This window comes from Wyeomyia smithii, chromosome 2 (genome assembly GCF_029784165.1).
Source record: "Wyeomyia smithii strain HCP4-BCI-WySm-NY-G18 chromosome 2, ASM2978416v1, whole genome shotgun sequence".
Classification (NCBI taxonomy): Eukaryota; Metazoa; Arthropoda; class Insecta; order Diptera; family Culicidae; genus Wyeomyia; species Wyeomyia smithii.
The window spans coordinates 162,143,444-162,156,260 of record NC_073695.1 but is presented as its reverse complement, the minus strand read 5'-3'; the positions used below and the strand labels follow the sequence as shown (position 1 = coordinate 162,156,260).

Below are 12,817 nucleotides of genomic sequence, written 5' to 3'. Positions count from 1 at the left end.
AATAATATTATTATTATTATTATTATTATTATTATTATTATTATTATTATTATTATTATTATTATTATTATTATTATTATTATTATTATTATTATTATTATTATTATTATTATTATTATTATTATTATTATTATTATTATTATTATTATTATTATTATTATTATTATTATTATTATTATTATTATTATTATTATTATTATTATTATTATTATTATTATTATTATTATTATTATTATTATTATTATTATTATTATTATTATTATTATTATTATTATTATTATTATTATTATTATTATTATTATTATTATTATTATTATTATTATTATTATTATTATTATTATTATTATTATTATTATTATTATTATTATTATTATTATTATTATTATTATTATTATTATTATTATTATTATTATTATTATTATTATTATTATTATTATTATTATTATTATTATTATTATTATTATTATTATTATTATTATTATTATTATTATTATTATTATTACTATTATTATTATTATTATTATTATTATTATTATTATATTATTATTATTATTATTATTATTATTATTATTATTATTATTATTATTATTATTATTATTATTATTATTATTATTATTATTATTATTATTATTATTATTATTATTATTATTATTATTATTATTATTATTATTATTATTATTATTATTATTATTATTATTATTATTATTATTATTATTATTATTATTATTATTATTATTATTATTATTATTATTATTATTATTATTATTATTATTATTATTATTATTATTATTATTATTATTATTATTATTATTATTATTATTATTATTATTATTATTATTATTATTATTATTATTATTATTATTATTATTATTATTATTATTATTATTATTATTATTATTATTATTATTATTATTATTATTATTATTATTATTATTATTATTATTATTATTATTATTATTATTATTATTATTATTATTATTATTATTATTATTATTATTATTATTATTATATTATTATTATTATTATTATTATTATTATTATTATTATTATTATTATTATTATTATTATTATTATTATTATTATTATTATTATTATTATTATTATTATTATTATTATTATTATTATTATTATTATTATTATTATTATTATTATTATTATTATTATATTATTATTATATTATTATTATTATTATTATTATTATTATTATTATTATTATTATTATTATTATTATTATTATTATTATTATTATTATTATATTATTATTATTATTATTATTATTATTATTATTATTATTATTATTATTATTATTATTATTATTATTATTATTATTATTATTATTATTATTATTATTATTATTATTATTATTATTATTATTATTATTATTATTATTATTATTATTATTATTATTATTATTATTATTATTATTATTATTATTATTATTATTATTATTATTATTATTATTATTATTATTATTATTATTATTATTATTATTATTATTATTATTATTATTATTATTATTATTATTATTATTATTATTATTATTATTATTATTATTATTATTATTATTATTATTATTATTATTATTATTATTATTATTATTATTATTATTATTATTATTATTATTATTATTATTATTATTATTATTATTATTATTATTATTATTATTATTATTATTATTATTATTATTATTATTATTATATTATTATTATTATTATTATTATTATTATTATTATTATTATTATTATTATTATTATTATTATTATTATTATTATTATTATTATTATTATTATTATTATTATTATTATTATTATTATTATTATTATTATTATTATTATTATTATTATTATTATTATTATTATTATATTATTATTATTATTATTATTATTATTATTATTATTATTATTATTATTATTATTATTATTATTATATTATTATTATTATTATTATTATTATTATTATTATTATTATTATTATTATTATTATTATTATTATTATTATTATTATTATTATTATTATTATTATTATTATATTATTATTATTATATTATTATTATTATTATTATTATTATTATTATTATTATTATTATTATTATTATTATTATATATTATTACTTATTATTATCTATTATCTACTTATTATTATTCTTATTACTACTATACTACTACAATCTACTATCAACTATAATAATATTATTATTATTATTATTATTAATTATTATTACTACTACTACTATTATCTACTTATTACTATAGTTACTTAGTATTAGTTTTACTGCCTTTTTTTAATTTAACAACTACAACTAAAAACATCAACAACAACACAACAACACAACAAGCAACCTCGAACACAAGTCTAAAAACACAAACCTCCAAAGAAAAAAAATTTAATAGCAACTACTTGACCCCCCCCCCCCCCACATTCGAATATTATCGTTTGTGTGCGGTAGAGCGTAACGCTCCCGCAAAATGGACGACATGCAGGTTCAACTATTCCTGGATGTGGAAACAAATGGGGAAGAGATTGAGATCTCCCCCATCAATTCCCCTCTACCTTCCCCGCTACCTAGCCCAGTACCAAGGGTACCGGCAACACGGGTGAAAGCTTACCCAGATGCTTCGAAAGGTCCGTTCATAGTTTACTTCAGGCCCATAAAGAAGCCTCTAAATATTATTCAAATCGGCAAGGACCTGGCAAAACAGTTTTCGGACGTAACCGAAATTACAAAGGTTAGACCGAACAAACTGTGAGTTGTTGTGAGTAGCTTGAAGCAAGCAAACGCAATTGCTAGCTACGAGCTCTTCACGAGAGAGTACCGCGTGTACATCCCTGCCAAGGACGTGGAGATCGACGGTGTGGTTACCGAAGGAAGCCTCACGGTCGATGACATTTTGCGTCACGGGGTTGGCTGCTTCAAAAACCCCCTGATTCAAGATGTAAAGATACTGGATGTCAAGCAATTGCATTCAGTATCCATCGAAGAAGGGAAGAAGAAACTCTTCCCTTCGGATTCCTTCCGTGTAACATTCGCCGGATCCGCACTGCCGAACTACATATCTTTGGACAGGGTTCGTCTGCCTGTACGCCTGTTCGTACCGCGGGTCATGCATTGCCAAAACTGCAAGCAGTTAGGTCATACAGCCACCTACTGCTGCAACAAGGCACGCTGCAGCAAGTGCGGAGGCATTCATGCTGAGACCGCTTGCAGTGAGGATACTGAAAAGTGTCTTTACTGCGAGGGAACTCGGCATGACCTTTCGGCGTGTCCCGCGTACAAACAGCGCGAGGAAAAAATAAAGCGTTCCCTCAAGGAACGATCAAAGCGCTCTTTCGCAGAAATGCTGAAGAGTGCTGAGCCACCCTCGACAGGAAACATCTTTTCCTTTTTGCCAACCGATGAGGGTACATCTGACGATCCCGTCGAAGGGTGTTCTTATGCCATGCCAGAAGGATCTAGGAAGAGGAGAATGATCAACTCTCCTAATCTTTCTCGCAAAGGTCGCAAGATAACCCCTAGCGGAATGACCAATAAGCCAACACAAAAAGGAAGCGGTGAAGAAAAACCGAAGCAAGTACCTCCCGGTTTTAATTTTAAATCAAACCAGGAGTACCCACCGCTTCCTGGGGCACCAAAAACCCCTCGTGCACCCATTTCTCGATCAGAAGATAAAAAAGAAACAGGGTTCATTAAATTTTCTGATATTGTGGACTGGATATTTAAAACATTCAACATACCAGATCCCCTACAAAATATTCTTCTTGCCCTTCTTCCTACAGTGAAAACCTTTTTGATGCAACTAGCAGCAACTTGGCCCCTCATTTCAGCTATCATATCTTTCGATGACTAATACGGCGAAAGAGGTTAGGAATTTTATCACTATATTACAGTGGAATTGCAGAAGTATCATCCCCAAATTCGATCTATTTTCTTATTTAATAAATACATACAATTGTGACGCATTTGCGCTCTGTGAAACCTTTCTCAATTCAAACGATCAACTCAATTTCCACGATTTTAACATTATTCGTCGAGATCGAGACTCACACGGTGGAGGGGTACTTTTAGGGATTAAAAAGTGCTATTCCTTCTTCCGAATCGACCTCCCCTCGATCTCGAATATTGAAGTCGTTGCCATTCAAACGAATATGAATGGAAAAGACCTATGCCTTGTTTCGTTATATATGCCTCCACCCGCGCGGATTGAACAGAAGCATCTCACTGATATAGCAGAGTTGCTTCCCGCGCCTTTTTTGATATTGGGAGATTTTAATTCTCACTGTTCGCTATGGGGGTCGCTGTACGACGACAACCGATCTTCTTTAATCTGTAACTTGATCGACGACTTCAATATGACAGTTTTGAATACTGGGGAAGCGACACGTGTACCTAATCCTCCAGCACGTGAAAGCGTGCTTGACCTATCCCTTTGCTCGACATCACTAGCGTTAGATTGCCGGTGGAAAGTAATCAACGATCCCCACGGTAGTGATCATCTTCCAATCGTTATATCAATTGCTAATGGTTCAACTCCCCCGAACCCAATCAATATTTCCTACGACCTTACACGTAATATTGATTGGAAGTGTTATGAGTCTATTATAGCGCAATCTATCGAGACTCACGAGGAACTTCCTCCGGAGGAAGAATACGCGTTCTTAGCTGGCTTGATAATCGACGCCGCGACTCAAGCTCAGACGAAACCGATACCCGGGGTAACGATTAGACAGCGCCCTCCCAACAAATGGTGGGACAAAGAGTGCTCTGAGCTGTACGCGCGAAGGTCCGCGGCGTATAAGGACTACCGGGAGTACGGCACTGTCAACCTACTACGAAAGTACGAGGCACTGGGCAGGCAGATGAAGAGCTTAGTAAAGGCGAAAAAACGCGGGTACTGGCGGCGGTTCGTGAACGCGTTGTCCAGGGAAACAGCGATGAGCACTCTTTGGGATACCGCCAGGCGCATGCGGAACCGTGACGTTTCGAATGAAAGCAAGGAGTATTCAGATCGCTGGATACTCGATTTTGCCAAAAAGGTCTGTCCGGACTCTGTACCGGAACAGAAAACCTTTCGCGACGCGTTATTAGTAACTACGGAAGAGCCTCCATTTTCGATGTTGGAATTTTCAATGGCTCTCCTGTCGTGCAACAATAAGGCTCCAGGGTTAGATAGAATAAAATTCAACCTGTTGAAGAATCTACCCGACTCTGCAGAAAGACGCTTGTTTAATTTGTTCAGCAAGTTTCTTGAGCTTAATATTGTTCCGCATGACTGGAGGGAGGTAAAAGTCATTGCTATTCGGAAACCCGGGAAACCTGCCTCTAATCACAATTCATATAGGCCGATTGCGATGCTCTCTTGCCTCCGGAAATTAATGGAGAAAATGATCCTCTTACGGTTAGACAAATGGGTCGAAACAAACGGGTTACTTTCAGATACTCAATTTGGCTTTCGCCGGGGCAAAGGGACGAACGATTGCCTAGCGTTGCTTTCTACTGAAATTCAACTAGCCTTTGCTCGAAAAGAGCAAATGGCTTCTGCGTTCATGGATATTAAGGGGGCTTTTGACTCTGTCTCTGTAGAAGTTTTAAGCGCGAAACTTCATTCGCAGGGACTTTCACCAAATTTGAATAACTTTTTGCTCAATTTGTTGTCAGAAAAGCATATGTATTTCTCACATGGCGATTCGACAACTTCCCGAATTAGTTACATGGGCCTCCCCCAGGGCTCATGTTTAAGTCCTCTCTTATATAATTTTTACGTCAATGACATCGATGAATGTCTTGCAAATTCATGCACGCTAAGGCAACTTGCAGACGATAGCGTTGTACCCATTACTGGTGGCGAGGCTAGCGATCTGCAAGGACCATTGCAATATACCTTAGACAATTTGTCTGAATGGGCTCTTAAGCTGGGTATCGAATTCTCTTCGGAGAAAACTGAGCTGGTCGTTTTTTCTAGGAAGCATAACCCAGCTCAGCTGCAGCTCCTACTAACGGGTAAAACGATCTCTCAGGTTTTAGTCGCTAAATATCTCGGGGTCTGGTTCGACTCTAAATGCACCTGGGCTTGTCATATTAGGTATCTGACACAAAAATGCCAACATAGGATTAATTTTCTTCGTACGATTACCGGAACTTGGTGGGGTGCTCACCCAGGAGACCTTCTAAGGTTATACCAAACAACGATATTGTCAGTTCTTGAGTACGACTGTTTCTGCTTTCGCTCCGCCGCGAACACGCACATTATAAAATTAGAGAGAATACAATATCGTTGTTTGCGTATTGCCTTGGGTTGCATGCAGTCGACCCATACGATGAGTCTTGAAGTGTTAGCTGGTATTCTTCCGTTGAAACATCGTTTTTGGAATCTCTCTTACCGGTTGCTTATTCGATGCACAGTTATGAACCCATTAGTAATTGAAAATTTCGAGAGGTTGGTCGACCTTAAATCTCAATCCAGATTTATGACTTTATATTTTGACTATATGGCTCAAGATATTAATCCTTCTTCATACGATTCCTCCAATGTCGCACTTCTAGATACTTCTAATAATGCTATATTCTTCGACACCACCATGAAACAAGACATTTCTGGTATCCCGGATCAATTGCGACCCCAAGAGATCCCTAAGATTTTTTCCAATAAGTTTAAACATGTTAGTTATGATAAAAGGTTTTACACTGACGGATCTAATCTAGATGAGTCCACTGGCTTCGGTGTTTTCCACGAAAATTTTACCGCCTCCTACAAACTCGATGCTCCTGCTTCCGTGTACGTCGCAGAACTTGCTGCTATTCAGTACTCTCTTGGAATCATCGAAACCCTACCCATAGACCACTACTTCATCTTCACAGATAGTCTCAGTGCCATTGAGGCTCTGCGATCAATGGAGCCTGTGAAGCACACCCCGTATTTCCTGGGGAAAATACGGCGGTTTGCAAGTGCTTTAACAGATAAAAATTACCGGGTTACCTTAGCGTGGGTCCCTTCTCATTGCTCGATTCCGAGTAACGAAAAGGCTGACTCTTTAGCTAAGGTGGGTGCTATTGACGGCGATATTTATGAAAGACCAATTGCTTATGATGAATTTTATAGCATTTTGCGTCAGAGAACACTCAACAGTTGGCAATCATCATGGAACTCAGATGAACTGGGACGGTGGCTACATTCCATTTTTCCTAAGGTATCGACGAAAGCATGGTTCAAGGGGTTGGATGTAGGTCGGGACTTCATTCGCGTGATGTCCAGACTTATGTCCAATCACTATACGTTAAACACGCATCTCTTTCGTATAGGGCTTGTAGACAGTAATCACTGCGTTTGTGGCGATGGCTACCATGACAGCGAGCATGTTATTTGGTCGTGTACCGAATACTGTGGTGTTAGGTCTGAGCTTATAGATTCCCTTCGGGCCCGAGGAAAACAACCTAACGTACCCGTTAGAGACATTCTGGGAAGCGGTGATCTCCAGTACATGACACAGCTATACGTGTTCATAAAACACGCTGGTATTAAAATATGAAACTCTTCTATCTATTTGTTAGATTACCATTCCCACTACCCGCTGAAAGAAGATGATACACTAAGCTGGAGACACTCAAACGAAGACTCGGCATCTTTATGTTCACGCAGACACCTCAGTCCAAACTGCTCAAATAGAACATCACTGCTTAGCCATTTACAAATAAATAAATCGTATAACTCAATATAGTTAAAATCAAAATTGTAACTCCCTTCCTCTCACCTTAAATCCCCACTAGCTCGTAGTCGGCCGCGAGAATAAAGAAAAGGCCTCCCTCTTTTCCCTGCTAATTTAGAATTTAAAAAAAAATGTACTTGGCTCAGTTGAACTTAAATTGTATCGTGCCGTGTCAAATAAACTATTTAAAACTCAAAATATTTTTTTTAGGTGTAATTTTTTTGGAAAGACAGAATTATTATCTACTACTTTGTCGAAGACCTCACACCAATCAAACGAACCGAAGAGGTTTTTTTTTATTTTATACTCATTTTTCACAATATTATCAACCACCCTATGCCGAATAAATGAACCACCCTGATGAAATATAATGTATTCGATGCTAGTTATAGTGTATATCATTATACAGGCTATTTCGAGAGACTAGTGATCAATTTCAAAAGGTAAATTCTAAAAATTTAGAATTCCGCCTTCCATAATTGAAAAAACGACTAAGTCCCAGTGAGTCGATTTTAAAAAAAAAATTTCAGATGACACCAATTCTCGACGTTTCATGCGTTTTTAAGTCATTTGGCATCAAACAAATTTTGGGGTGATTTTTCGGTTTTCAAAAAGACCAAACTTTAATCGCTTTGCGCCACCCCATTTTAAGTCCGATTGAGCTGAAATTTTGCACAGGGTGTTTTTTCGAGCAGGTGAACATTTTTTATGTTTTTTTTTTTTAACCAAGATGACCATTTTGGCTGGCACCCTAATAATTACGTAAGCATATTTTTCCACTTTTCTAAACCATCCTCCCTCCCTTATAAAACATCGTAAGATTCCCCTTCCCCCCCTCTGATCTCACTACCAGAATATTAATTAATTACTTTACTTTTACTTTTACAGACCGATTAACGATCCATACCGTATCCAGAATACGTCGCCGTGTCACTCGGTCTTGGGCTGCTATCCTCCAATCTCCCCTAACACCTATTTCGCGGGCATCCTCGTCGACAGCAAACATCCAACGAGTGCGAGGCCTACCTCGAAGCAGTGTTGCTAAGAGAGTGAGGAGCAGCTGTGTGCTATTCATTCCCATGTGAATATGAGTGCGAGTGCGTGTGGCTGGATGATAGAGTAAACACGATGATTCATATCCCAGGTACAAACAACACGAGCTTCATGTTTCGTTTTAAAACTGCTGCTATTTCCATTAGCCGGTTGTCTTAACGGTTCCTCTCGCAGTGTGAAGCAGACATTAAACGAGACAAATATTTGCAATATTCGGTACCTGATTTATTTGCATAATTTTTTTCTTCGCGCAAATAGATTTGTTACACTATTACACTTTAACAAATATTTGGTTAAAAATCTATTCGCTCGAACAATACCAAAAGCTCCTCGCGCATTCTATAGCAAATATATTTGTTGTGTTATTACACGATGCGAATTATTTTCAAAAAATAAACTGCGTAGAAAATATTGCAAATCTAGTTTCCATTATCGAGAAATATTTCATCTGTCTTTTGAAAATATAATTTCTATGTTTTGGTTCATAAAGGCTACCGTTGCAATGTCATATATTCTGTTTCGGGTGAGAACCAAAAGCAATTTTGTTAAAAATTAAGTTATTACCTCCAGTAGATGTGAGAATGAATAATCGACCAATTGCTCATCGCAATAAAGAGAAAATGTTTTTAGTTTCCCTTCTGGTCACGCTTGCCAACTACGGAAAAGAAATGTCTTCGAATGTGTAGCATGTGGGTGCGCGAAAAGAAAGAGCTACATTACGGTTAATTGATGAAGTACCACTATTAAATCAAAACTTTTTGCGCATAAACAGTTAATTTTCATACCTTTTTCGAGCAAGTATCTCTATAGATTAAAAAGCAGCATTTTGTATAGGAGTTTTGTATAATGAACTATAAGGTTTCTCCGTCATTCGACGGTTTTTTATTGATGAATTAAATAATTGTATCCGTATTGTTAATAGGAAAGAAAAAAATTTGGACTTGGAGTTTGAATAAAATATTTATTTCAAATCGCATTTTTGAAAACTTGGGTCAATTTTCATTTTATTATTTTATAAAGTGAACCTTGCTATTATGTTATCAAGTTCCGCGTAGAAATTAAATAAAAATATTTGTTTGTTTGTCGATTGTAGCGGTTCATTTTGTAAATTTATCGGCTCAATCAGTTCGTGTATAGCAGCAAAAACGATCTTTTGTTTCGGTGTTTATGCTTCTATACACAGACTGATTAAGTCGATAAACCTACAAAATTAAATTAAAAATTAAACAATAGCTTGACTTGCATTATAGTCATTAAAAATAAGAAAGATTAAATAATAATAATAATTAAATGAAAAATGACTTGTAAATTGAATAATGGAATCAGTTTCATGTACATGTACTGAAAACTACGAGGGCTACTCCAATCATATGGAATCAAAACATTTGAGGTGATGTAACACATTCACATCCATTTGCTGCCTTTTGCTCACACCAAATTTCAGCATGAACGAAAAAAAATTCAAGCAAATATTCGCTGAGTTGTATAACTAGCATAGAACGACATTAGCAAATACAACGGCAAATATTTTTTAACAAAAAAATCCAGCAAATATTTTGATATTACACGGGCAAACTTATATTAATCATCATTTCAAGCATATATTTACTTCGTGTAATACCCGCTCAACATTTGATGCGTTTTATATAGAACAAAGCAGTCCCGATGCTGTTAGCGCTATTATAGTCTCCTTGAATTCAGTATTGTGTTTTTTTTTTGACTGAAAAGCAGCTCGGAGTTGTCATTATATTGTGACCCACAACTTGGGGATTGTAGTATTGTAGTACAGTTATAAATTTCAATTTACACGGTAGTTTCGAATCCAAAATTCTGCGTGTTTTTATATTTTTTTAAATTTCTAACGATATTAGCATTTTGATGTCTATTTAAAATACACTACTGTATATAAATACATATGTGAGCTACGAAAGTCGGCTCCACATTGGATTTATAGTTACAGGATAGGGTGTGCATAATTTGTCAGTGGGGTTCATCATGTCATAAGCCGTCATTTTACAGTTATCATTTTTTTCATGCACAGTGCCGGTATTTATTCAGGTCCAAAATATCGAATTGATGACATTCAATTATTCAATTATTTTAGATATAAAAACTATTTAAGTTTCAGGTGTCTGTGCTATTACGGTTCAATGGAATAATTGTAAAAAATAGTTACTCTTTTGACATACAACTTTTCGTAAGTTCTTTGATAATATTCGCTTACACTATTAAACATTCAATCTAATTGCTAAACCTAAATATTTAATACAGATATCAACACACATTTGCCTATCAACTGACACACTTAACCCTGTAGATATTCGACTCATAAAAATGAGTGCGTTTGTAAAAAATAAGCAAAGGCATCAAAACAATCGTTTTAATTATTTGCTTAGAATAAATTATGAAATGTCTAGCTCGTAGCAAACTGGGCTCAAAATGTCATTCAGTGTCGGTCTAGAAAAAAAGGGAATGTTGCAGAACTAAAAACAATGTTTTAATCGCATAAATTCAAATCAAACCAGAGGAACATTTGTAACAAAACCATTTACTTAAATGTATCGTTGCGTGACAAGTTAAAAGAGAAACTTCGTCAGGTTTTTAATCGGTTAGGAACACATTTCCATTAAGTTATCGATATTGGTTGTGTCCAACCTTGTACGAAACGAGATTAATTCATGGACTTATCCCGAAATTGCTCTCTGTATAGGCACTAAAGTAGATGCCGCAGAGAGAGCGACGTTGGAGAGTGCAAACAATACTAGTTCCGAGTACTCAAGTTTCACCCAATACTGATGGATATTTGTATCAATCAGCAAACGATTTCTTTAAATCTGCATTTTGCAGACAAATCTGCACATCTGGTAGCGTATCCCTCAATGAAATAATATTTCATGCCATCAACCCAATGATGGATACGATCGGTGTGTAAGTGGAAAGCAAAACACGATCGCATTATTCGTTCACGTAGCACCTAGCGCCTACCAACTCGCACTCTCGTCAATACATCGTCTTTGTTTTACCGTGGCATGTTGGTGAGCACTCGCGAATAAAGTACCATCTGCGAGTACGAGTATGCGAGTGCAAACGATGGCTGACTGGCTACCACACGTTCTCGAAGCAACGCTGCCGTGCGGACGAAGATGTGTGGTAGGAATCGGCATGAGAATACTCATGCGTGTGTGGTAGTACAAAGGAATACTCGCGTGTGAATAGTACAGGTTAAAAGAGTGCGAGCTTCGCAACACTGCCTCGAAGTCGACGGCCTCTATCGGGATTTCTGCTAAATATAGTCTTCGCTGGTCGTTCTTCCGGCATTCTAGCTACATACCCAGCACACTGAAACCTGCCGTGTTTTATCCGCTTAACTATATCCGCCGATTTGTACACCTGGTTCATACATCTGCACTAAACACCATTTTCTAGTTTGTCGCCAAGGATTGAACGCAAAACCCTACGCTCAAAAACACCAAGAACTTGCCGATCGGCCTCTTTCAACGTCCATGCTTCATGGCCGTAGAGGGCCACAGGAAGAATTAGTGTTTTGCAGAGTGCAAGTTTAGTACGGGTTTGCAGACTACGGGACCTCAGCTGGTTACACCTAACACCACCTTAGCACCAACATCCGTCGGACTACCACGCACTCTTCAAGCCACCATGTATTTCGTTTTGGCAGAGTTAATGATGAGCCCTATTCTCGCAGCTTCCCTCCTGAGAGGTCCGAAGGCCTCTTCCACAGCTCTACGGTTGATACCAATGATCGTCCGCAAAACCTAGAAGCATGTGAGACTTCGTAATGGTGGTGCCGCTTCTCTGCACGCCGGCCCTCCGTAAAGCACCCTCCAATGCGATGTTGAACAATAAGTTTGACGGCCCGTCTCTGGCACGCCAGAATATATAGATGTTTATTTTAGTTATATCATCCTGAAGCAAGCACAATACTTTGTTTCCTCTTTTGTCCTCAATTCGAATTAGTGGTCCTTCGGTATTTTTCTTCTTATGAATTGCACTGTCCACATTTTCATGAACATGGTTTTTTGAACAGCTGCATTAACATTAAATGTTT

At 33.8% G+C, this 12,817-nt stretch overlaps 1 protein-coding gene across 1 annotated transcript in view; it reads right to left on the bottom strand.

Annotated features, from left to right (window-relative positions):
• Positions 1 to 12,817, bottom strand: part of LOC129720169 (putative uncharacterized protein DDB_G0286901) — a gene marked incomplete at its 3' end in the record, with an annotated part of 131,694 nt that overhangs the window by 3,661 nt on the left and 115,216 nt on the right. The window lies entirely within an intron of this gene.